Consider the following 26,255-nt stretch of genomic DNA (forward strand, 5'->3'; position numbering starts at 1 on the left):
GTAGGTGAATTTAGGAATCCTATTTTGGGATTATCAACAATTCTCTCTTCTTTCCCCACACACCTCCATTGCTATACGTAAAGAAGGTAGAAGAGACATTCTGTTCCTATTGGTTTTTATCCCAGCATAACCCATATTATAGAGTTGTATTGGTGTTGCCAGCACTGGGCTTGATCATATATGGCTGTGAGTATCTTTAAGGAGATACTCAATTTCATATACCTGAAGTAATGGAGAATCTTCTGCATCCTTTAATTTTGCTGTGGATAGGAGTATATGGTTCTGGGAAACTAGATGCTTCAAAATTAAATTAGGTGCCAGTAAGCGTCTTTAGCCAGCATATGCCTATATCCTTATTTAAATAAATAAATAAATAAGGTGGTATGTTTTCTACACTGTCTTCTACATTCATAATTCACAGCTATATATCAGCCAGTCTCAGTAACTGCTTGGAAGCTGCAAAACTGTCATTCCTTTCCCTGCTTTCTTACAGGATGGGTGATAAAATTCAAGTTTTCTCCTTTGCTTCTTTATGGTTCAAAAGTCAGCATAGCTCTTCAGTTCCTTTTTAATATTTCCACATGCTTAGTGAAATCTTTAGGAATACCAGGAATAATGGCAGAGAGTTTGTAGTTGATCCTGTGGTCAGAGAGGGAAGCATTATGGTTGGTGTTTGTTTGCTTGAGTTTGCCTAAAACTTAAAATAGCATAATAACAAAGTTTTGGATTAAGAAATAACTACTTGGAAATTTTCAATTTTATAGTAGTTTGAGCTGGGGTGATCTATTTAGAAAAGTTCATCTGATATTATTAGAAACAATTTAATATCAAAGCCAAAAACAGAGGCTAAGCAATATCCCCCTATGACTCCGAGGACATCAGTATACATCTGCAGCAGAAGGATTTGAACAATAATTTCTGCCATTGCCAGTTAGGAGAGTTTTAAAATAGCAGTCGCCAGGAATAATCTGCAGGTGAAGAAAGTGCAACACATGTGCATTCTGACTGTCATTTGACCTGTGTGCAAGCCTGTAAATCTCCCATTATTCCCAAACTGAATAATCTTTGGATAAAACCAAAGCCATCAAGCGGAAATAATAGTCAGAAGTATGTAGCACTGACAGTACACAGAGCTCAGTCGTCTTTTCTGGCTTTTGTTGCACAGCTCGCTGAGCGAGGGGTGAAATAAAGCAGTTGCATGAGAGTGTGTGAATCTTCAAGTACAACAGAATGATCTGTCCAGACTAAAAATACAGGGAAAGATGAAACAGGAGGAAGATTAGGGTTGATGTACAGGGCCTGAGACAACACAGCGACAATGCTTTTGTCCTGTTGAAGTGTATGGGTTTGATCAGATGGGTCAAGCTCTGAACTGAAGGATTCCTAGTTCCTCCTCACATCTGCCTTCAGAGACCAGGATATTCAAAAAGCTATTTTGTTACAAAAGTAAAGAAGCACCCTGGCAAACTTTTGCCATATGTGACAAGAAGCAGATCCTCCTGAATGGAGCAGAACATACGTTTTCCTTTTGAATTTACCTAAAAAGAATTTTCATTGTTCCTAATAATTTAATCCAGGTTCCCTCCTCTCTCTGTATGGTATTTACAGAAAAGTTCAATGTATAAACTCATTTGTCTACTTTCTTTTGTTGTTAAAGAGTTTCAGGGAAATAATTTGAGCAAGTTAACTGTTATGATTGTTCACTTTCTGATCTTCCTCCTGAGACTGCCCTCTTCAGGCAAATTGTCATGATGATTTTTCTGATACCTGAAAGTGTGTCTTATGAGAAGAGATTCTGCTTTAGTTGCCTAGTCTCTCTAGACTCATTTTACAGTCAATGGAGAGAGAGAGAAGTTTTTCCAGAGGGGTAAATCCATCTAAATTCATCTCCTCTTCTAAATGACCCTCTCCAGAGATTAATCTCTTCCACTGATTATTGGTGACATGTAAAACTTGTGCTGATCTATAAAGAAAAAAACAGTGCCATTTCCCCAGAAAATCTGTGGATATCCTGTGTAACTTTTAGATTTGTTCTCTTATAAGCAGCTTTAGCTTCATTTTTTCTAGCTTACCTGGGAATATCTCTGGAAATGAGTATAAGCAGTCCAGAGTCCCCAAGTGGTTCTATAGTTTGGGGTTTTGTTAGGGTGCAAGGTAAGGGGAGCCTTTGAAAGTCCTCATGCCCTAACACAGAGTAATGAAATGGATGCACTTCATGAGATGCCAAGGATCCACAGTTATAGAGTTGTTTCATTCTGTGTTTCTATGAGGCTATAGCTGTGATGTAGATGAAAGGAGGCCTACTACCTAAAGGGGACATTGTTTCGAGGACAGTTTTATCAAAGCTACGCTGTACCTAATAGTCCCATTAGAGGTGCTAGCGCATCAAGAGCAAGAGCTTCAAGATCTGTCCTTAAGAGGAAGGTATTATTAGTTTTGTTGTTTTGAGAAGGGAGCTGCGAGATTCATGTTGGCATATTCTAGTTAAATCACTCAGAGTTGATTTTCAGGGCAACTGAAGCAGATGTCCAAGTGTTACTACAATCATACAGGCTCCCAAAATATAATGATTGCACAGTAGAGAGAACTGTGGTTTGTGGTTATCTCACCCGATTCTTGAATGTACAGCTGGAGGGGGTTCAGCCATGTGTAGCTGAATAGCCATGTAGCTATTGTGGTGCCATGGCTTTACATGTAGCCTCCTATGGAGCATGTGTTTCAGTCTTACTACTGCATAAGCTGTATCCAACTAGAATAACAGAGTCCCTGTGCCTGCAAACCTATGTAATAAGCATTGTTCTGATTGACTTTCTTCTCCCTTCCAGTTGTTTCCAAGCACCTCTGGTAAAGTCATTTTGCTCTCACCACCCTGATTGGACCAGCTTCTATTATCTACCAGGTCACCTCATCACCAGTGTGATCCTCCATCTCTGCCCTAAACTCCTTATAGCCACCACATGTTCCCCATGCATCGCTCTGTCCTCTCATTCTAAATCTCCTGTCTGCATTCCCAGTTTCCAGATTTCTGCTGTTCTGTTGCCAAACATGACACAGCCTCTTTTAATTTTCCGGGATCCAGAGAACAGATTCTAAAAGAGAAGAGGCTATTTAGACTTTTGCATCAAAGAAGATTCAAGATATAATCTATACATTATGGGGAGATCCATGAGTTTGAGTTAGAAAAGTGCACAATTAGAAAAGTGTCAGCTGCATCTCATTGATGCAGCATGTCATCTCACTTGAAATTCATATTTTTCTCCTATACCTACACCTGCTATTTTCCTACTCTTTATAACAGTCAGGTATTGAAATCAATAGCGTTTGATTTTGCAGAAGATAATTTGTAAAAGCCATTTATAAAAACTTGTATTCAAACACAACGACACTTAAAGTACCTTTCCTTCTGATAGAGAAGCAATGGAATTTTTTCTTGACTTTATTCCGAGTAACTCCTGTTTTACCTATTTGTCTTCGAAATTATTTTAGTTTGAAAACTTCCCACCAATCCCCTCTCTAGATAGTATACAACTAGAACACTTAAATTAGCTGTGGCATACTAGTCAATAGAACAGAAAATGGAATGAGATCCATGTCTTTGGATTATTATAAATTGTTTGAGAACTCTGCAAGATTTGTTAGGGAAACTTTCCCACTATCTGATCTGGTTTTGGTCAATATCTAAGCTCATGGATAAGTACACTTTATTTTCTCTAAACAGATGTTTTATCTGTCACATATAATGCCTATCAGATTAGGTAATTCCAGATGATCTTGACAGTTTGTTCTATAAAAGTCTTTACAGGAAAGGCAAACTTTACAGTGCAGTTCAGGAAAATCATTTGTCTTCTGTTCATTTTCATATTTTGCTGTCACAGAAAATCATTTCTCACAATACCATATGTGCTAGAACCATTATTCTGCTCTTTGCTACATCACATTTATTTTATGTTGACTGATGCTTAGTTTTCACGTTAGATCCAGAGAAGCAATTCAATAATAGGTTCTGAAGGTGTTTATCAAATCCACAGCTCTTGCCATACTACATCCCACAAAAATGAAAATAAGTGCTGTTGGTGTGCAATCTGAGATCAGGCATTACTGTTTGTTATCGGTATTGCAACAGTAGTTTGTTCGGACAAGAAGGTTTGTAAAGTGTGAAATAAGATGATCCTCTGTATGCATTATAGTGGATAAACCAAATTGTTTGGAAGGCTTGCTAGAAAGAGGAAGAGATCCTATCACCTGTAGTTACATTGACTTAAACTGCACAGAGGCTATATATTCGCAGGCAGGACTTTACACTCTACCCATAGAAATAACAGGAAGAGGGATTCTTAAAGCCGGAGCTTTCGCAGTGCATCACAGGCAACTTTCTAAGCCCTAGAAAGTGGCATTCAGCTAGCTCAGGTTTCTGCGCAGGGCTTAATCTCACTGGGTGACAGTTGTGTGAATAGTCCTTGGAAGTCCAAAAGGAAGATCACTTCTTATGTGAGCAGATCATGTGATTCAAGGTAAGAGTTGCAAAACCAGGCCTTAAGGAGGGAAGCATTTTCAGCTGATGGTTCAGATACTGAGGTCATCCCTACACCATGTGGCATTTCATCACCTTCGAATCACATGTTATGAAAAGCCTCAGTTCCTGGGAACTGCTTAGGGCACAGATGATAGCCAGGGTTGTTATTTGAATTTTGCTATTGCAACAACAATTCAAGATAATTAGTATGGGGAAAAAATCTTAGCTTCAACATGGTTTATATTCTTCATTTTTAATATTTGCACTAGATGAGCTACACGTCTTTGAAAGAGCAGCTTGTTCTGCTTTGGCACAGTCCTCTGATGGTGCCTGAGCATGAGCAGCCTCAGTGCCATTCTGGCTAATGCTGTATCTGCTTTCTGCAAGCTTTTGTGCCCTACCACTCCTTTCTCTCCCTCATGCCCCTTTGCACTATTCAGACCTCCCCTCATCCATCACCTCTTTGAGGTGCCTCAGGAATACTTGATTGCAACCTTTTGTCAGTGCTACCTCCAAGGCACCTGGACTTCTTGTCAGCTTGTGTCATGATAGTTATAAAGGAAATCATCTTTGTTTTTTTGAGGTTGCCAGATCTTTTCCAGTTGCTAAAGGGCTTTTTCTCTTGTTAGGAAGGTTGGCAGGGAGTTTCCACTGTGTATTAATGAGGAACAGAGATCTGAACTCCCTTCAAGAATTAGCTATTCAAATTTAAGCACTCGGACAGTGATAGAAACGTGACAAATTTCGATGATTTTGCAATGCTGTTAAGGGCAACAGCTTGCCCTGCTTCCTTCCTCCCATCTCGTGGATGTAGCTGAACTCCCTGCTGCAGAGTGTTGTGGATTCCTCATCATTGCTTGCCATTAAATGGCCACTAGAGAAATTCATACAAGAACAATCTGCAGAGAGTTACTAGACAAAGTACTCCTCTGACTTAGGAAATCCTTTGAAACTCAGTGTGCTAGAGGTTGAGAGAGTATACCATGTTTTAATTTATATATATGTGCATCTGTGTGTGTGCACACGCCCATCCCTGTCTTCTGATTATACTCATCCCTAGGCATATGCTATTATCTCTTGTCAGAGAACTATGTAATGAGCTAAGTCAGGCTTTGGTCTGACTTGGCACAGCCATTTGCCTGTTCTTATGCATTACAGGAATGGACTGTGGACAGTATATGCTCCAAGCATTCCTGAGAGGAGGAACAAAGAGAAAAAGGGATCAAGTTCTTTGATAAAAACCCATCAAAACCTCGTGTTTTAACAGATCTTTTCCTGCATTTTTTTTCTGACTCAAGTATTCTGTCAACCTGCGAGCTTGCAGAGCTGATCTGGGTATTCTTGAGTGGCTCAGGAAACCATATTTTTTGTCGTGTTGCCCAGACGTGACCCATTTCTGTCCTTGATGATCACTCCATTCTGCATCAGAGCACAAGCTTTTGGCTGAGGTATGTGTCAAGCAGAAGTGGTTCCTTTAAGCCAAGAGTCTGTGTGTTTATACATATACAAGGAGCCTCTCTGCCTGGTCTACTCAGCCCTAGCAATCTGATTACCTTTTCAAGCCTCTCTTTGCAAGAAGGAAGCTCAACTGTCACGTATAACAAAGGGCCCATGTGCATGCCATCAATACTAGGTGGACTTCTGCCAGGGAGAAGATGATATCAAGACCTGTTGCAGACAGAGGAGCTGAATTCTTTTTTTGTACAAACTTTTTTTTTCTTTGACAAAGGATTCTAACAATTTATTTTAGAAGACCTGAAGTCACCGTTCGTACTGGCAAATAAGAGTTTTATTGTCCACTGTGGGAGCATGGATGTCCTATTAGCAAACTGACCATGGCACATCTCTAGTGAAATACCAAATGGATTACAGGAGACCTTGTGAGTGGGTATTGCTTAGCAACAACACATGTTTGGTCACAAACTTGGTGACATAATTCATGCTGGGATGAATAGGTAATATCTGACTATATAACACACACAATATTCAGAACAACTAACCCTTTCACTGCCTTCTGGCAACACCCTTATACAGAGGTGAATGCAGAAAGATAAAGCTATTAAGGATGAGAAATCTATCTTTTTTATTCATTTGGAGAACAGTGGAGTTATGATTCTGTATGCCACAAAAGTTCAGTCAGATGGGATTTCTATTCTTGGTTATCTAACTAAAAATATTTGCCTTGTTTTGTTTGTGTCTTAAATATATAGGACATGTCACAGGGAAGAGTCAATATTGCTGCAGAGATCTTGACTTTTTCTCTTTCCTGATTTATTTCTTTTTTTGTGTGTGCTTAACATTGCATTTTTATATTATGCTATATTAACTTGTATGTTTTAATGTTTTAGAAGGAATATTAGAATTTAGTGTGGTTAACTGGGCTTTAAAGATCATGTCTCAAAGACGCTGTTTTCCTGCTGCTCACTTTTGGAGTCCCTTCTTTTCAAATTAATAGGGCAGGCATACCGTTATTACCCTTATGTCACAATGATGGTACATTTGGAATAGACAGTCATGTTTGTGGCAGGTGTTATCACATGGTGCTTTTTTCTGTAGCCTGAAAATTGTTTTCCTAGATGTGTTAGTTTTTAATCTTTACATAAACATATGTTATGTTACTCTACACTATGTAGAAATCCTAAGGGAGATAGCAAATAGTTTGTTCAGGGCTTCATTGAAAACTACTATAAGGATATAATCACATCCTAGGAACTGAACATTATATATGTATGCAGTGACTTCTGGAAGAGAGCACTGCCTAAATGCTGGTTGAGTCTGCCTCTGTCCTAGGACGGATATGTATGTGTTTGTTCTTAAGAGAAAAAACAAATAGTACAAAATACACCTGATCTCAGTACTGATTTGTATTAGTACTTTTAAAGAAGCCTTGAGGCATTCTGCTTGCTCTTGGCAGAGAAGCCACAACAATACATTTTTTTAAACAAGATTTGCAACCAGATTGGAGCTTTTTCCTTCCGAATTAAGAAAAATCTGAGATTACAGGGTCCATCATCTTTTAACATCCATGATTTAAACATTTAGAAACTGTGATGGGAGTCTTTGGCATACTGTGTTTCGGGGTATTCCGCTAGACTGTGGTACTTCAGTGTGACATTATGATTTTCTCACATAGTGATTTCATCAGCAACTCAGAAATACGTCTAGTTGAGGTGTCAGGATTGACGACAAAATTGTGTGCTATGGAATGGCAGGGCTTAGCTGGAATTTGAATACTGTTCCTTTCCTCCTGTCCAACACCTCTTTCCGAGGCAACTGTTGAACAATGTTTTTAATTGACTAAAATTTTATTATTACACATGGGTTTTGTAGTTGGCCAGAGGGCACAACCCTCACTTACCTACAGAAATGTACAGCTATGATTCTGAAATTGAAAACCAGCATTTCTTTCCTTCATACAAGTCACAAAACACCATTAAGAGAGATTTCACTCAGGCAAGGCTGTATAAAAGGATTCATATTTAAATTAAAAGATGGAAATTGTAAAGCCAGTATTAATATCTAAGTCTCATGTACAGCCATAAAAGTCACTATACATATCTGAAATTTGAAACTTCACTTGTAACTTGTAACTTCAGCAGCTGAAACCATCTTTCTGATGGTGTGTAGTGCATTAAGTGTTAACTGAACTAGCAGCTCAGAGGCATGTATGTGAGTCAGTGCTGTGAAAATTAAAACTGTGACCTGTTCTCTGTGTCCAAGAGACAGGGCCAAACTCCAGCCTATTTTAACTTGGACAAAAGTGTCAATGCTATTGGTAAGTCTAATTAACACTGTTGATCTATGACAAACCAGGCTTAAAATATTTCTGGCTTATGAAAAGAAACAGCGTGTGCATTTCTGTGTGTAAGAAACATCCAGTTGGGCTCATCTAACACTGCTGAAACAGTAATATCTTGCTCTTCATATATTGTTTATCATTTCAGGATGTTAATATGTCTTTCCAAGTGGTCTAGTCTCAGTCATCCAGTCATCCTGTGACACCACTAGGGAAATAAAGGCGGAAAGAAAGGAGGTCATTTATTCAGTGTCCTATAGGAAATGTGGAGTAAAGCTAGAATTAGAACCTGGCTCCCCTGAGTCCTGCTCCTTTGTCCCAATCAAAGGATTGCGCTACCTCTCCATAGGCATCCAATGCATGTTTCAGCTGTCCCTCTGTTTTGTGGGACACCCTTTGTTTCAGATCTAAGTTTTATTCTTTTTCACAGACCTCTTGGCTTTTCTTGCTGAAGTTATCCTAGGTTACATATCCAACAGGCTGATTCACCCAGCAGTAAAAACTGTTATTGTTACAGATTGGGAACATGACACTGTTTCAGAAACTGAGACTTGGTTTATTTTAGTTCTCCAGAGCTTTAAACCTTTTCCTCCACGATAAAACCTAACAGCTTATGGTCTTGATTGGCTTTGTATAACTGCTGAATGAGTGAGTACTACTTAGCTGGCCTGCTATTTAGAGGTTATGGAGGTTTGCCTCATTAGCATATATATATTTTCTTAATTTTAGGGGCAAGAATGTAGATTCTTTAAGGGTAAGAACAGAAACCCACACTCATCAATCTAGATAGGATCTGTTGATTATCTGGATGCAGACTGCACAATTAAACAATTGAACTTATTTTCTTCCTGCTTCCTCCAAAGTGTTTGTGCCTGCCCAGCAGGACTGGGAAGCCACAGAAATTCCTTCCCTAAGTAAAGGAGAAACCACTCGAGGAATGGATTTACTCGAGCTGAGTACACGTTTATAGCACCACGTGCAATTCACACCCAAGTCATGTAGCTGCAGAGGCCATATGGCAGCTCTCAGCCGTCCTGTTGCTGATTCAGTCCCCAGCTCCTGTTGGCATCAAAGCTGCACCTAATTGTGAAACCTGAATGGTTCTAGGGCCATTAGCCTGTCAGTTTTCAAAACTTGTCTATGAGATCTTGTTCTGCGGAGGGGGAGTGAAAAAAGTCAGACCTGCTGGGTCTCCTTCCTTCCAACAAGGACAATGCATAGCCATTTGCCAGGGGCCCTCCAGAGGTCCTCAGGAGGTTTTCTAGCGCAGTCCTCGGTAGAGGCCCCTTCAGTCTTGTCCTCATCAGTGGACATTTTGGGGAGGAGTTAATAGGAGAAGGTTTCCCTGTCAGGTAGGCTTTTGTTTGTCTTTCTCCTGGAAAAATAACTGATGCTGTCTGTTCAATAAGTTTCCGTGAAAACATTGGACAAAACACCTTGAGCACCTATACTGAATTTAGCACAGAGATTAGACTTCGGTGCTGTTGTCTTCCTTATTGTTGCACCAAGTTGTTTGGTAAGTCCAGTATTTTATTCTGCAATGTAGTTCATTGATTCCTCTGTTGGCTCTGACCTTACAGTCTTTCATCACAGAAAGACTGGGTGTGCATTTTTGGAAGCAATGTTATGTCTCTATAAAGATCTGTGTTTTTATGCCCGTATGTAGATATTCAGGGTGAAGGCATCATCTGTGACACAGAACCTCAGCCTAGGGCTTTTCAAATAATTCACTTTTGGGGACGGAGGAGAGGTGTTATGGAAAAGAAAAGATTAAATTGAGAAAACATTGTGCTAGAGACTGGTACCTAGGCATCTCAGCCTCTTGATTGATGGCTATATGTCCCTCATTTAGACATCTCCTTTTCTGTAGGTATATTTCATCTTCGCTTGTTAGTAGCAACACACATGGATTCAAATTAATCTTTTCCAGAAAATCTTCCTGAAAAGTCAGTTCACCTATAGAAAAGGAAACAGCCAGAGACAGTCCAGAAACTGCACATTTGATCTGAATATCTACCAGATGGAAAGGTCAGAGACCGACTGCATCTTGCTGCTATCTTTGAACTGTTCCAATCCCACTCCATGCCCTCACGCACTTGTGCAGGGAAAATGGAGTTAGGTTCGAATCTAAAATTATTATCTTTTGCACATATGAATCCTAGATCCTTAAAAGCTTCAGCTTGTGAAAATCCATCTGTAACACTTGGTGTTGGAATGCTGTGAAAACCTGTCTCTGAAGCCTAGTCCCATTGATCTAAGCAACCTTAAAAATCTTATCAAGCCTGTTCTTCTAATAGACCCAGTGTGTCCAAACCCTCTAACGCTGAGAACCTTTGGATCCAAATTTTACTTTTTTGATTTGTTTCTAAAAATGAACCAGCTACTTCTGAAGCTGGCAGCAGTGAAACAGCAATGGCAAGAGCGGCCCTTGTAGCACAAGGGAATGTGTATTCACATTTCTCAAATGCTGAGTTTCAGAACCACATCAAGGTCCTTCCCCGCATCTGTTGTCCACTTGCATGGTGTCTATTATCCATCCATCTCAGTTCACACCCACAAATTTGGAACAGTTTGCTGCTCAGGGATAAGTGACTTACCAAAAAAAAAATCTTATGAAGCAGCCATCATGATTTCCCAGGAAGCACACCCTGCTAACTGCACCTAATTTGCAAGAATAGCAGCAGAAAACGGAAGGGAGAGAGAGAATGGTTCATTCATCAGGGGACTGTTGTTCGTTCAGCAAGTTGCAGCTTGTCCAGGTGTTGTTTCAGAAATCAGTTTCAATTTGATTAAATAGCTGAGGGAGGAATACATTGCCCCATTTATTCCAAGTCCATTAGTGGTAAGGGGCAGCTGGCCACAGCTATAAGACATGCAGGTGTTGCTCATATTCTGGCTGCTATACATTGCGTGAGTGAGGATGGAAGTTGCAGGTAGTGTATGCTGTGACAGTGAACAGGCAAAACAATCGCAATAAATCTCCTGTGAGGATCCTCTCCATCTTTCTACCTAGGAGCGTATGAAGTATGTACCTGGTAGTAATGTCAATTGAGATCAAAGCTTGAAAATGGTACTCACAGTGTACTAGAACAGTTACAAGATGACTGCACAAAAAAGTAGCAGAGATAAGGAAAGGGTGGTAGTTTCTGAAGCTCACTGGAGAAGATGCAATGAAAGGACAAGGCAGTTCTACAAATTGGTCTAAGTGATAAACTGTTCAGATCCTCGAAAAAACATTTGGCTGCCAACCAGCCCTGAAGGCATATAACGTCTATTAACGCCAATGTTGCCAGAGCCACTGAAAGTACCAAAAGAGCTGCATGGCATTGGGAGAGCTGAGCAGTTCAGGGCCTTGTTTACGTCTAAGCCACCCAGATTCAGAGTCTGTTCACCTGCTTATTCACAGGGCTAAAACGAAAAGGCTTTCTCAGAGCGCAACTTCAAGGTAGGACTAAAATCTAGTCTGCTGGTTTAACAGGGAGTACATCCTCTTCTGGAAGTGTGTTGGAAAAGACTGCGCCCCTCCTTCATTTCTGAAAAATGGGATTGTAAGTCCAAGCTCCACACTCAAGTCTGTGAATTTTAAATGGAAGCTACTAAACTCAAGGTCTAGGATGATATATCTTTTTAAATTGCAAAGAGGAATGGTAGGTTAGAGGGTATATTCTACTCTGAACTTCCTGTTGGCAAGCTCTGTTTGCACTCTGTTCAATGTGCTGGTTTTAAGCACGCATTTTTGATGCCTACCTCTCTCCAGGCACCATGAGTGGATGCTATAACAAACCCTGGAACACAAGATTCCTACAAGGCCAGGTTTGTCATGCTGAGTGCTTCAGTGCTCATGTTCCCTTCCAGGAAAAGCTGTGATTTTACCCCTTAACATCACTAGTGCAGCAGAGAGCAAGTGACCTGGTTATAAATGAAGGTCAGGATTGCTCTGTGTGTGCCTATGGTTCCTACCATCAGATAAATACACAGATAAACATGTGGTAGCTATTTTAAATTAGCGAACCCTGGGAGCTTTGCCCATTGTGTTCCTAAGATGAATAGTGTGTAAGATGCAGTACTCCTTAAAAAAAAAAAAAAAAAAAAAATTCCAAACATTGCATCAGGTGACCCCTTATTAGAATCACAAGCCAGATCCTTGCCAGTTCCGTTCCTGAGACTTCTTCAATGCCATTTTGCACTTGTTACCCACAAACATTGTACATAAATGCATCTACAGGGTAACTCAGGGCATTATTCCAGGTCAGACCTCTTTCTCCAAAAAGGCTATGCTGTAGTCATTTGATGCTCCGCTTGTTGATGTCCTGAAGGCCTCCAAGCAATCCCCAAGTCAGCTGGATTCATGTTACCAGGGATAAGCGAGCAGGCACTCAAGCTGCATGCCTGCACAACTGTGACTTCTTTTCAGTCATAAAGTCATTTTCCGATTTATGAGGAAACTATCCCTTACTCGAATACAGGAAATGGATCACATGGCAGCCAATATTTTACAGGTGCTCCGTGGCCAATTCTAGTTGTGACTCGTACAGAAGTTCCCTTTCTCTTTGGTTCCCTCTCTCCCTAGTTGGGCTATTCACAGAAAGCAATGTTTGTATTTGTTTGGCAGCTAACCCTGTTACAAACAGGAGTAAATACTAAATATTTCCAGGAGAGATTGTTGCTCAATGAAGCAATGCTTGCCTGCTTTCCTTTTCTTCCTCTTCTCTTTCTTTGCCCCCTCGAAGTCTGGATTTCTGCCTTGTGCAGGAAAGTTCCTCAAAGAGCTAAGGAAGTGAAAAATACTGAGAGGTTCAGGAAGGAAAGAATTTCTGAATTCCATAGGAATTCAGGAGGAAAGAATTTCATAGCACATGCAAGGATGTTGATTTTCAAAGCCTTCAGGTCCATATTAAAACCAGAACTTTGCAGGGTGACGTTTTCCATTTTTGCCCTGCATCCAAACTTACACATCTCCCATCATGTTTTTTGGAAGTATTGCTTCAAAGAAAGCTTCTACACCTGGAGAAACCCCTTTTTAGACAAGGGGTTGGGGATTTCTAAAGTGTGGGTCCACAGAGAGAATGCTAAAAAGAGGTGGAGAACTATCTGAATAAAAAGTTTTGCGCAGTCCTTTTTAACTTAAGCTCACTCTTAGATGGTTAGTGGAGTCTCAGTTGCCTGAGGAAACTATAGTGCTGTGTATGTAGTTGGCTTTCCCTACGCTTTCCAGGCATGATCAACCAGATTTTCCTCTGAAGTTCAGAGGGCTGTGTGGAACACACATGAGATATGCAGAGCTGTGTTGGTCTCAGTATGAGAAATCAGAACAAAATCCTCCAGTAGAGCTCACCCATCAGTTCTCACCATGTTGGGAGGTGTAATTATGATTTCTGTCTTGGTACTGGAAGCTCATCATTCCCTGATAATTTAAAGGAACTGAAAGCAACTGAAGCTGAAAACTGATTTTTAAATTAATTCTGGCTACAAGGCAGATTGAAACTATGAGTCTATATCTCTCGGTTTTTTACTAATAGCATGAGGAGCTTTGTAATCTCAAAATTCATATTTTGTGCTGAGAGAGCTTGAAACTTCCTTTAGTGGATTAGGGCAGTCACCTTCAGAGACACTTTTTAAGAGTGCATTTGAGGAGAGAAGAGGGGACTTGGAAGTCTGAAGAGCACTTTTATACCCATAAATTAGAACTCAGCAGGTGACAGGCTGTGAGTTCCAGAAAGACAAAAAAACCTTTTTGCAAAAGAGAAAAGATTCAGCCTTTTTCAGTTTCTGTTTGGATTTGAGGGAGAATACAGACTAATTACTAGAATGTAGTCACATCTAGTCATTCAGAACTGGATGTAAGTTCCACAACTGGTCTCTATTGCCTGGTAGCAGTGCCAGCATCCACATTGGTCACTGAGGTGTGTATTTTTAATGCCATTTCACTCTGGCATTCCAGTCATCTTGTATGGATATTCGGCTGGAGTGTCAGCTCTTTAGACCTTTCAGAGGAAAAACAAAACAACATCATAGGGACAGAACAGGGGCTCACAGCAGTGCCTTCAAGCTGGGAATCCACTCAACACTGGAATGGCTCAGGACGTGGGAACACATGGAGGAGGTTAAAATCCATACAGGCAGATTGCTCAACTAGAATAGCCACCGCCTACTTGAAAGCCTGGTCATTCTTTTGGAGCCACTTTAGGTCACTGCCTGTCATGTCACTACAGGCAGCCCAACAGTCAGTCAAGTCCTCCCCCAGATTAGGCTTCTGTATGTTTCCCTTGGTGACATCAAGAGAGAATTTGAAGAGAAAGCTGACGGCCCTATTATTATACTGGCACAAGATATGATTGTAATCTCTCCAGTGCTCCCAAAATAAGCCTGCTCTTTGAAAATGATTTACTGTGTATGTCCATGACTCAAGGGTAGCCCTGAGAGCACCTTAAGTCCTGCACAAGATACATAAAATAAAAAAGCTATCACAAGTCACATTTTTCTGTTAAGGAGATTTAGTTGTCTTGTGAAGCCAGGACCCTACAAACTGCATGGGAACAGAAGTCCAAATTATTGAAGTTGTTTTAAGATTAAATAGTAAGAGAATGGTTCTGTGTCTAGAGCAAGCTTTGAGAATGCCTATGCCCAGGACACAGGGTCTCTTGGGGACTTCTGGATCTAACGTATTACCAGAAATTTTCTAAAGCTTTCAGTCCGTTTTTGCTGTGCTTTTTAGAGCTGAGCAGTTTTGGAGGCCACCAGAATAGGAAAGCAGTGTTTAGCAGTTAATATATCTGTTTCATAAGTATGAACAAAATTCCTCTGTGGTGGTGTCCTTCTGTATGTTCACAGCCAAGTTTTGCAACCTACTTTTCCCATTTGAAAAAAGCAAGCAAGCAAACAAACAAACAAAACAGCAAGGAAGGGAGCGCAAGGAAGCTCTGCTGTGCCAGCTAACCAGCTAGCTTGGTGTGGCATAAGGTGCCTGAAAGAAATGAATGTCTTGTTGTGACTGATTAAAAGGGGCGAGGAAGGAGCATGAAGAGCAATGCATGCATGCTGTGTGGAGTGTGTATAGTCCTGAAAAGTAAGAGGTGGAAATGCTGCTGAAATATTGATAGGGTGGATAGGATCTGGAATGTTTGATGGGATGTATGTGCATCTTGGAAAGTTTAATTGGATTTATTAGGGTAGAGGGTGGAAGAATGCGGTGCATTTCCTTTAATGGCTTTCTTCTTCTCACTCTCTTCTCTCTCATAGAATTGATGTTCCACACATCTTTTTCATTGTTTGCATAGAAAAACAATTTTCTATTCCTCTAAATTTTAAGAGCGAGGGAGTTGAGTAGAGAGGAGGTAGAGAGAGATGTAAAACAAGTTTCACTGCATTTTATTATTACTTGTTTTTACTTTCACTAAGTGCGAGTATTCACTGAAGAGTGCTAACTTGGGGGGGGAGGGGAAAGAAGGAAAAAAAGAACATATTATTGGCTAGTGGAGGAGTATTGTGTTATGATGCCAATCAAAACAGAAATCTCCCTTGAGGACTTGTTACCCTTATGCGCTGCTCAAGCGTTGTAGTGCTTTTCTTTTTGACTTCTCCTCCATTACCAGACTCCCCTCATGTTGCCAAAAGATGTGAACCTGGGACATCAAGCACAAAGGTGTTAGAATATGCCAATGAGATAAAGCCCAGATCCTGCAAAGACCTGACAAGCCTAATGATTTAGCTTCTTAACTTCCACTGGAATAAACTTATTTCTGTGAGGAGCCACCCCAGTTGCTTTTAGGATCTAAGCCTAAATTCCTAACAGGTTGTCAGCCATGGTGTACATGGCTGACTTCTGCGAGACTAACTCTCTCAGCCTTCCCCTCTCCCTCCTATCTTTCTCCAGTGTAAGTGTCCAGTGCTTTTAAGCAGAGCTGTCAAACCATCTGTTCTCTCTCCAAGTCCAATTTCTGCTCGCTCTGGTGTAAATCAGGAATTCCCCTGGCATCAAAGCTAGCAAACAGAAAACCACTCTGGCTTTCTAATTCCTGCAAAGAGGCTTTTTTTAAATAAAACAAACTACTTTTATCACTTGTTTGTTTGATTCTTGCATTGAACTTAGTGTTGGTGAAAAGTCCCAGACGTGACAGCTCCAGAGTGTGAAGTTTCTTATCCTCCCAGCACACACAGCATGGATGACAGCTGTAAAAGTTTTCCCTGCACTGCTGGACTTATGCTGAATCCTGACCTGGAGGAACCCACATCAATTAGGGGGAAGGTGGTTAGGCCTCCACTTTCACCTACATCTTAAGCTTTCACTGTTAAAGTTAACAAACCGTCTAGTTATTTCACACAGGAATGTGGATCTGGAATGGACGTTGTGTCCAGGCCTCTGCTGTCACAGGTGAACTTCTCCAGCTCCATCTAAAAAATTAGATAAGTTTGTCTCTGTGACTCCAGTTACAAAGCATTCCCTCCTCTGACCTTTGTCTAATTTCTTTTCAGGTCTCATAGATCAGAGAGCTGATCCTGAAGATGATAGCTTGCAAGATGTTTCAAAGTGAGAACTTCAAACTATTCTTGGTCTAAATGAAAGAGAAGTCTGGCTTCCGGAGAGATGAGTGAAGGAGAAGAGAATTGAAGAAGGTTTTTCTTCGTGTGGGAAAGACAGGGAACTACTGACAAAGTACATTTTGCATTTTGTAAAAGGGTAAAAATTTTCACTTGTTCCTGGTCTGAATTTAGCCTGAATCACTAGCCAAAGACTTTGCAATCCCTTTCCAAACTTGTGAACTTTTAGGCCCTCTGGCATATACATCAGACCTGTTGGTATTCTACCTCTTGCCTTTTGTCTTCTTTTTGCCTTGCCCTGCCCCACAAGTGAACCTAGGAGTCCAAAACCCTGTAGGTAGGTAGGTACTAGAAAGTGGGACTTAATGACGGTGTTCAGTCATCTCTGAACAGATGAAGCTGAAAATATTTCTGGTAGCAGGATTTTTTTGGACTGGCTTGTCTGTTTTCAAATAACAAGCTTAATGTAATAATGTCATTACAGAGCTCTAAATTCAAGGATATGTTTTCACTGAAACACAGTAGAAGCTATGATATCAGTTAGATACCTCATTTTCATTGTGGTAACAGCCAGCTTCGCTGGCAGAAGTATTTCTGAACTTTCCTCTCTCACTTACTCACGGCCCGAGATAAATATGTCTTGAGACTGATTAAAAGACTTTTGGAAAAAAGGACAGAATGTAGGAGAACATTCCTTGTCTGCTTCTTTGTTTGATCTGATTTGTTTCTATTGGTATGTGTGCTAAATTCAATTTCTGAGAAAGCATATTGATGCAAGAAACCAAGCATCGTTTTTTCTGCTCTGGATGTTATACTTCTTTTTCTATGAAGACCCTGAATTTCAGAAAAAAACAGCAGAGACAGCGTTCATGAAGAGTCGACCGGTATCTTTATTAACCATCAAATTTCCATCTACTGCTTGCCGTAAATTTGGTCCCAGTGCCCCAAAAGTTAACTCTATGGTCAATTCTCTTTAATCTTAGCATCCTCTGGTGTGGACAGTTATAATAACAGCTTATTTAATTATACTTGATTTATTTCACTTTATAATTTTTTTTTTATCCCTTTTTTTACCAAAGGGTCTGAAAGTGCGACACAGCTCGTGTCAGTGGAGCTGCATCTGGTATGAACAATGTGTTATATTTCTTGCATCACTCTGGAAGATAACCATTTTGAAGTGTTTCCTGATTGAAAGATGTGTAGAATACAGACAAAGAGGTTTTAAAATGTTCTAGATTGGTGAGGGGCCTGAACCAAAATCCTTGAAAGAAGAAGCTATCCAATTGCGCTTGAGTCTGGAGATCACCTCAGGTTGCGTTGTCTAGAAGAACCATTTATATTTGCCATGTTTTGTTCATGTGGAACATGTGCTGATTGTACAGCTTCTACCTCTGATATGTCAACCACTCTACATGAACAGGGGAATGTGGCTGAAAATTGGCTCTGTCAGCTCACCCTTCTCCAGAGATTCTCTTCTGCAAGCACAATTCCTAGCTAGGTGTTCAGGTCCAGTCCTCGTTTGTGCCAGCAGAACAGGGCCAGGATGTGGCCCCTTATTTCTTCTTAATTTTTGAAAAAGATGCCTTTGAAAATGCCAAAATAAACCGGAAGTGCAGAGGGAGAATATGATTCTGTCTAATTTATAAAGAGAATTTTGCAAGAATTATGCTCTAAAATCAAGCCTTATTATTATATTTTTTCAGTGTCCAGTTCCATTTTTGAATCTCTTAGGAAACAGAAGAAGAGTAGATTTGATTCTCAGCAGAGGTGCAGTCTGTAAACCAAAGGAGGAAAATAGGTGAGCTATGGTCAATTTTTCCACATTTGCTTACAGACAGCAAATCTCTCTTTCAGTCCTTTGCTTACTCAGTGAAGGTCCTTGCCATAGATCCTCAGATGGGACCTCCATTTCCAGTGACCCTTTTTTCTCTAAGACTCCCTCATTTCACTTTTAGAGTGCACAGACCCTTTTTCCAGTGCCTGTCAGATGTGGAATGCTAACAAGATAGCTTTTTACCTCCAGAGATGCTTTTGAAAATAGCAATAATTTCAGTAACATGTACACAGTTCTTGGTGCTTTCAGTGTCTTTCTTTAAATGCTTAATTATTTGTTATCAACCCTCCCTTCACATTTTTGGTTCTGTCTTTTAAAAAGCAGCATGTGTAACAGCAATAGCCATGTGAATCAGTCATTTCCCTTCTCACCCCTCCAACTCCATCTGCTGATCACTCATATGAGAGCTCTAACATCAGAGCTGCTTCTGAGGATTGTTGAAGTAGGATGTGGAACAATGAAAGCCTTCTTGTCAAGCGTCCAAGAGCAAATGGCAGCAGAGATGAGATTTTGAATACCTTAGTAATAATTCAGTATTGATCTCAAAACACTCTACAAACATTAACTAATGAAGCTTCAAAACACTAGAGTAAGTTTGCATTAATAAAGCCCATTTAGCAAATGAAGAAGTGGAGGTAAACAAAGGGTAAGTGAAGTGACCAGAGTCAAGCAGGGAGCAAAGGTACAGAAGAGATGTCCTGATTTCTTCTGCCTTTCATATGATCCCATTCAGAAAGCTTTTGCAGTGAAACTCACAGCCATTTGAAATTAAATTGTTTGGGTCATTTTATTACAAGCCCGAGCATCTCTTACAAGAATCAAGGTGACATAAAAGCTTACTAAGGTGATAAATATTTTTTAGCCTCTCAGTTCTAGCTTTGACTGACGTGAGGCAAATTCTGCAAGCAGATGGAACAGCAATGTTTGTAGAGTTTTCTGTATTCCAAGCCTTTATTTTCTCATCTATTTTGCTTTGGTGGTGCTAATGGGATAGAAAACTGCCTTAACCTGCAAAATGGGAATTCCTGGGCAGCATCACACTGATGTCATGCATCTGCCCTACCCTTCCTCTGAGAGGAGTAAAGCCTTCTTGAGGGAATGCTGTGCTCCAGTGATCCTAGCCAGTCTGTGGAGCCTAGAGGGCTATTGTAAAGTGGAACAGCTTAGAGTAAATGGAGTAACCCTGGCTTACACCCAGTATAACAAAGTGAAGGATCAGGCACACAGTAAGTGAGTCATGCAGAGCTGTGTTGACCCAAACAGAGGATGACAGCTTAGAACAGGTTCCTCAGAGACATTAAGTTATCCTTGGAAAAGCAAATCTCAAAGCCAAGGTTTATACTTTCTTAATGGGTTTCATTAGGACGAAAGAAAAGGAACTGAAAAAAAAAAAAACAAACCCGTACAGCTTAAAAAGGAACGACTTCAGTACAGTCTAAAATTTGTTCCACTTTTCAATAAAAGAAGCCAATCCTGCCTTGAAATTCATGTCCCTTCAAAGTTCAAGGAGGCCTGTATTGTTGGCCTGTTCAGTCAGAATGCTCCAGCCACTTATTGTATGTGGATTGCACTCCAGGGATAGACTGAAAAAATATGATTTAGTGAAAGCTTGTACCCAAAACACATCATTGGCCTCTGATCTCTGAACATTTAAATATTTCAAGCTTACAAGCGGACGCTGTCACGAGGACAGACCCTGATCCCTAGCTGATTCTAGAACATCTGTTGAGGCATTTACCAAGTTAATAGATTAGCTATGAGAATCAGGCAGGTGTTTTTCACCAAAGCCAGAAAACATCAAAATCAGATTGCCCTCCAAGTCTTTCAGCACAGGCAATCGAGTCAGAATGACTCATAGAGTCTAACAGATAATAAAACACACATAACATTTGCTTTAAGGTACAGGTGGGGATATTTTGTACTGCGCTTAGGAGAAAGAAAAACTAACTCTATTTGGGAATAGAGTAATTGAATACAGATGGGAGGAGGCAAATGAAAGAATTTAGCAAATATCTCAGTGGAATAGCTAATGGGAACGAGACAGAATAGGAAATTAAAAATTATTCGAAGCAGATGGACCATTCTTTGAGTTTTTTAAAATTTATTAGGGCTGCGAAAAAAATGTGTCTGTTTATTTTCCATGGCCATGAAATTAATGACTTGGTGAGTTGTGCTTGTGCAATTTTATGACTGCCATGTCATTTGTCATAATTTGGGTGCTGTTTGATATGGATTTATGAATATTTCCTCCCCCCAACATGATTTATGGGTGTTGGTCATATGTGAATTAGACTGTCACCTTTAGTATGAAAAAGTACAAATGACAGATTATAAAAAAAGAAAAAAGCGCTCAAGTCCTTAGTGCTGGAAAGCAAAGTTCACAGTCCCCTCCTCTGCTTCTTCATTGGGAGTTTTTGTTTGGAGCTGACAATTTAATGTTTGGACCTGAGTCAAGCATATGGCAACACTGAGAGGGCTTGAATAGATCTGAACTCATCTGAACTTCACCTGTGAAACTCAGCTGGAGTCGTCCTTTCCTGGTACTGTGCATTGAAAAAAGAGATCATATACATTACTTTCCATAAGAACAACTGATTTACTATATTAGTGCAGCAGGTTGGCCTAGCAAATTTGCTATCTTGCTTCCAGTAGCAGCCAAGATCGGGTGAAGCTTCCATGAAAAGTGAAAACAATCTCATACAGTTTGTCCAATTACGCAGCACTGCATAGTTGAAAGAGTTAAAGGAGTTAAAAAACTGTCTCGTTTTCTATAATAATAACAGGATCCCAGGTTTAGATCCAAAGCTTTCATACTGTTATCACTTCCACCAAAACTAGTAGTATTTGTCATTTGTTTTGCAACACATAGCAACAGTATGCACCAGTTTAGGATGGGAGAAGAAGTGCAGTTGCTCCTGGATCTGAGCCACCTGACTTCAAGCACATAACTGGGGCACCTGTTAGTACCTAATCACCCCAGCCTCCCTCTGTGGATGTTGGAAAGTGATACGTGCCTTCAGAGGGCAATTTAGCCCATGTATCGCCATTCATTGACTAGGCAGGAAGACTAAAACAGGGCCCCTTCCTAATTTAGCTCCCTAGTTTGGTGCAGAAAGCTGTGTGGGAGGAGTTTTAGGGCTCAGTGCAGGATGAGACTTTAAAAAGAAGAAACAACACACCTTGCATAACAAAACATTGCTAGTCACCCTAAATGCTGAGCTGGTAAATGTTTCCTTTACAAGGGATGCGACTAGTTCATTCTATAATGAACTCAGAGAACCATATACTGAGACCTATTTGCTAAACCCTCAACAGCATTGCTTCTCCAGTGGGAGGCTGATCATTCTTAGTAGCAAGTATTTCTCTGCTTATGTGAAAAGGGTGGATTACTTTGCAATTAGAGTGAGCTGCCAAGGCAGTCTTTACTGATCTGAATAACACTTATTACTTCTATGGGAAATTAATCTTTTTTTTTGTGTAAATGATCAAGCGAGAATCTGCATTGACAAACTAGTGTCCTATGTGCTGTTGTGATGGCAGCTAAGATACTTTGCATTGGTGACTTTCAGTTTCATGGAACTGAACTTTCTGCAAAAATAAACCATTGGAGAAAGTTCTACTCATCAACTGTGTTATGTTGATGTATCTCAGAAATATCTCATTGCTTGTGCAATGAAACTCGGTCTTCTAAATTTGATAGTGCAGCTCATCAATCCATTTCAGACTCTTAAGTTACTTTTGTTGTGCCAGCTGTTAAGTATCTGTTTGTCAAGTTGTCTGCTAGTTCTAACTCCCCTCTTCCCTCCCCCAAAAACCAAAAGAGCAGGAGTTTTGGGTTGATCTAAGGTGAAAGATTTTCAGAATTCAGAAAATTGAAAAAATTTTAATTTGAATCAAATGAAATATTTTGCTTTAATGAAAATGAAATGTTTTGTTTGTGATTTACTTATTTTTAAGAAATGTTCTTTTTCTTTATACTTGAAAAATATTTCCAAACAACCTCCTTCTGAATTCCTCAGAAAACTTTTGTAAAATTACCAAGCTTGAATCATCTCAGTCCTTTTCAAACATTTTGGGTTTTGTTCCCTTAGAGAAATAACGGAGTGAAAATGAAACAAATTTCCAAAACATGTTTGTTTCACCAAATCTACATTTGTCACCAAAAATGTTTTGGTCCAAATATTGAGCCTGGATTAGCTCTACTGGTTACTTTTTTTATTTCTTCACTTACTGGATTGATTGACTTACAAGTTTTGCATTGTGCTGTGCCGTATTTTGAAATTGGTGAGTTAAGTATGAATTCATTTTCTGCAAAAACAATTACTCTAGGTTTGGGATTGGGAGGAGGGAAATTCTGCTGTTGGATAAGAGTAGTGTTCTCACTGAGCCCAGATCAAAGCTGTTTTGACTGTATCTGGCATTTAAAAGGCCAGCCTGCTCATACCCTGTTACCATAAAGAAATTTGCCAGGAAGGCAGGTGTCTAACTATACAGGCAATCAGATTACAGAGCAAAGTAATCATGATTTCCTATTTTGAGCATAGCTTGCCACATTAGCACATGTACTTTGGAAGAGAGGGAGAAGTAATCAGAAAAAGATAAGGAGAAGGGTGGAGAACATTTGCAACAGTACAGTTCCAATAGGCTAGTAAATTTTATGTGTATTTTGTTTCCTTTACATAAAAAAGGTCAAAGCTTTCTGCAAATGAGAAAATCCCTGATTTTGCTTTCATTTGTTTTTTAAGAGTTAGTGAAATGTATTAGTGTGTTTCTTGGGAGGCACCATTTGCACATACATGTCTGCAACTCTGAGCAAGTCACAGCTGCAGAGTTTCTTTAAAGTATGCATGCTTGGTTTTGACATGCTGAGATTTATGGTGAGATTTAAGTTCTTGTACCAATGGTGATGTTTCCTGAATGGTTTTCATCCAGATGGTCTCTGAGAGGATAAGGCTTAATAAGATTTATTCACTGAGAAGGGGCAATGTGAATTAAAATTACGCAGGGCACTGTATATACACATCTTCTTTCCCATTCACTGCCACATGAAATGTAGAAAATCCTCCCTCTCAATGCGCCCCCAAAAGAGGTTAGAAGTAGTTGCTTCTTTCCATATGCAGTTCTATTCTGAGCAAATTAGGGCTCTGGCAGATGAGTGCTATTGATTTTGCTGGGGTGGAAGAAGAGGTTACCAGTCTTGATGTCTACCCTGCCACATTGCCAGGGGCTTCCACCCTACTAGCAGAGGCAGCAGATGCAAGCAAGTGCCAGTTTATCCACTGTCATAGTTTGCAGATCATATGCAGTTAAAATTAATGTGCTGGCTGTGAACTGCATGGATGAGGGCTGCACCATGTTGCCTTCTAATAGCTCAGTTTCAGCTTCTGGTGAAGGATCGGAGCAGACAGCTGAGAGGTAACCTCTTTAACCATTACTACTGAATCCAGTAGAGCCTGTCTGATAGAGCTCCAAGTCTTCAGCCTTTGAAAGCTGTTAAAACTAACATCACTGTTTGAGGTCCTGAGGCTGCCTCTTCAGTGCGTTGAAGACTCACAGTCAGTGAAGCTCCGGTGACTTATGCAAGCTGAGAATCTAAGCATGATAACTGAAGTTGTGATTGCTGAACCTAGTTTTTCTGGAAAATGGAAGCATGTTGCAAATGAAAAAATTGACATGAAAGTTGCCTTGTAGATTTTTATAGGCTTATTGACACACAGTGAAATCAATTAAACACATGCTTCACTGCTACGAGATAAGTATCTGTATCAAGATAGCTAGAAGGTTTGGCTCCTGTGCTTTACGTTAAGCATTTTGTAAGCATTGTGCTGGGCAGAGTCAGAAAGTTTATCGTTTTCTAGGATTGTCTTTTAAAAATACTGTTAAGTAAGTCACTATGAAAGTTCTATTACTGTAGGCTTATTTTAGTTTACTTAAAAATAAGTTTGTTGGTATTAAAACATCAATATCTTTTATCCGTTTGTTTGTCTCACTTGCAGGCTTTGTTTTTTTCATATCTCTGAAGTATCTATTGACTGTTATCTGTATTGTTAATAATCTGGCTTCTTTAGTAGGATAGCAAATTTTGATTTGAACGTCTTTGAACCAGGTCAAAACTCCAGTGACAGAAGGCAGAAAAGTTCCTCCTAAAAGAGTACCTACAGAAAATTACCCTATCCTGCTTGATAACCAGAAAAACACTTTCGCCAGCAATAGCATTTCACCCAAATGCAATAGCGTTTGGGACTTCAGGCATTTTCAAGGTATTTTTTTGATTTTGCTTTGTTATCCTATATTATTTGGAGTATTTTTTTCCAATTTACCAGCTGTTAAATGAGCTCTAGCAGGCAAGATTTTCAGAATCAATGACTTGTCTTGAGTCCCTCCATTTCTGAGTAGTCAACCTCAGATTCTTTTATTTTCAGAAGGTAACTATTCAGCATGTCCTAAAATCACCTGCACTTTGCATTATCTCAGTTTCATCAATCTGGAGTGCAGTTACCTAAAAATCACCAGCTGCTTTTGAAATCTTGGGCTGGATGAAAAATATCTTTTTAAAACAATGGAAAATAACAAGTGAAAAGACTTTATGATTGTTCTTTATGGCTAAGAATAAACAGACTGAGTAAAATGTAAAAGGGTTAATCTCTGTAATGAAATAGGCCTCACTGTGTTGTTGCAAGTTAAAAATATGTCTCCTGCCGCAGGGCTTGCATTAATATTGTTTGAGAGGAGTAGCATCAATGTACTGTAATAGACATTTATTAATAGGCTAGCACAGTCATCAGTCTCTGGGTTGGTGTGATGGCTGAATGCAGTGAACATGAGCATCTTGACAAGCAAGTAACAAAATCTATCTATCACTTTCAGCATGAAGATGCTGTGATAATTGTGTTTACAGTGGTAATAAAATATGGATAAATAAAGTGTTGAAACCCATGGAAATTTTAGGGTCCACAGTGAATCTCCTATGAAATATAAAAGACAGAATCACCATAAATTCACCTAGCTGTGTAGGCTGAGATCATTATTCTCTTGACCCATCATGTTATTTTTAGAATAAATTTCATGCATTTTCCATTCAGCACTGTTCAATGATAAAATCACTTCAAGGCTAAAGGCCTAGGTTACATTCCTTTCTGACTGTAATCATGTATAGAATTAAACAAGGATGTTTGATGGCCGTCCTGTTTATGGTGCTGATGCCCCTAGAATGGCAGTTCAGTGATGTTTTTTAATTTCTGTGTTAACAGTACCAGCCACTTTTTCTTTCCAGTATTGGTCGTGTAAAGAATGGGGCACGTTCTGCTCCCTTTTATGCTGCTCTGTGTGGGCGATTGACTCTGTTTATTTCAGTGGAATTACTCTAAGTTTATGGTATAAGGAAAAACAAACTTCCTGGTCCAGCGCTTCTGGTGTCCATGAGTCAAAGTCTCCTAGTCTGAGAAATGATCTGTCATGTGATTGCTGGGAAGAAAAAGGCCCTGATTTTTTTTCTGCCCAGGGCCATGGCCCTGGCAGGACAAGGAGGCCTTATGTGGTGGGAATCCATTGCATTTATGTCAGGTTTCAGTCTC

General features: G+C 39.9%; 1 long non-coding RNA gene across 1 annotated transcript in view; it reads left to right on the forward strand.

The window, feature by feature from the left end:
* The window catches only part of LOC138067820 (uncharacterized), a 70,009-nt gene that overhangs the window by 40,160 nt on the left and 3,594 nt on the right, over positions 1-26,255 (forward strand). The window contains exons 3-4 of the long non-coding RNA XR_011142210.1: positions 16,782-18,645; positions 24,788-24,941. This is a non-coding gene — a long non-coding RNA (uncharacterized lncRNA). The remainder of the gene's footprint in view (positions 1-16,781; positions 18,646-24,787; positions 24,942-26,255) is intronic.

The sequence above is a fragment of the Struthio camelus genome, chromosome 7 (genome assembly GCF_040807025.1).
Source record: "Struthio camelus isolate bStrCam1 chromosome 7, bStrCam1.hap1, whole genome shotgun sequence".
Classification (NCBI taxonomy): Eukaryota; Metazoa; Chordata; class Aves; order Struthioniformes; family Struthionidae; genus Struthio; species Struthio camelus.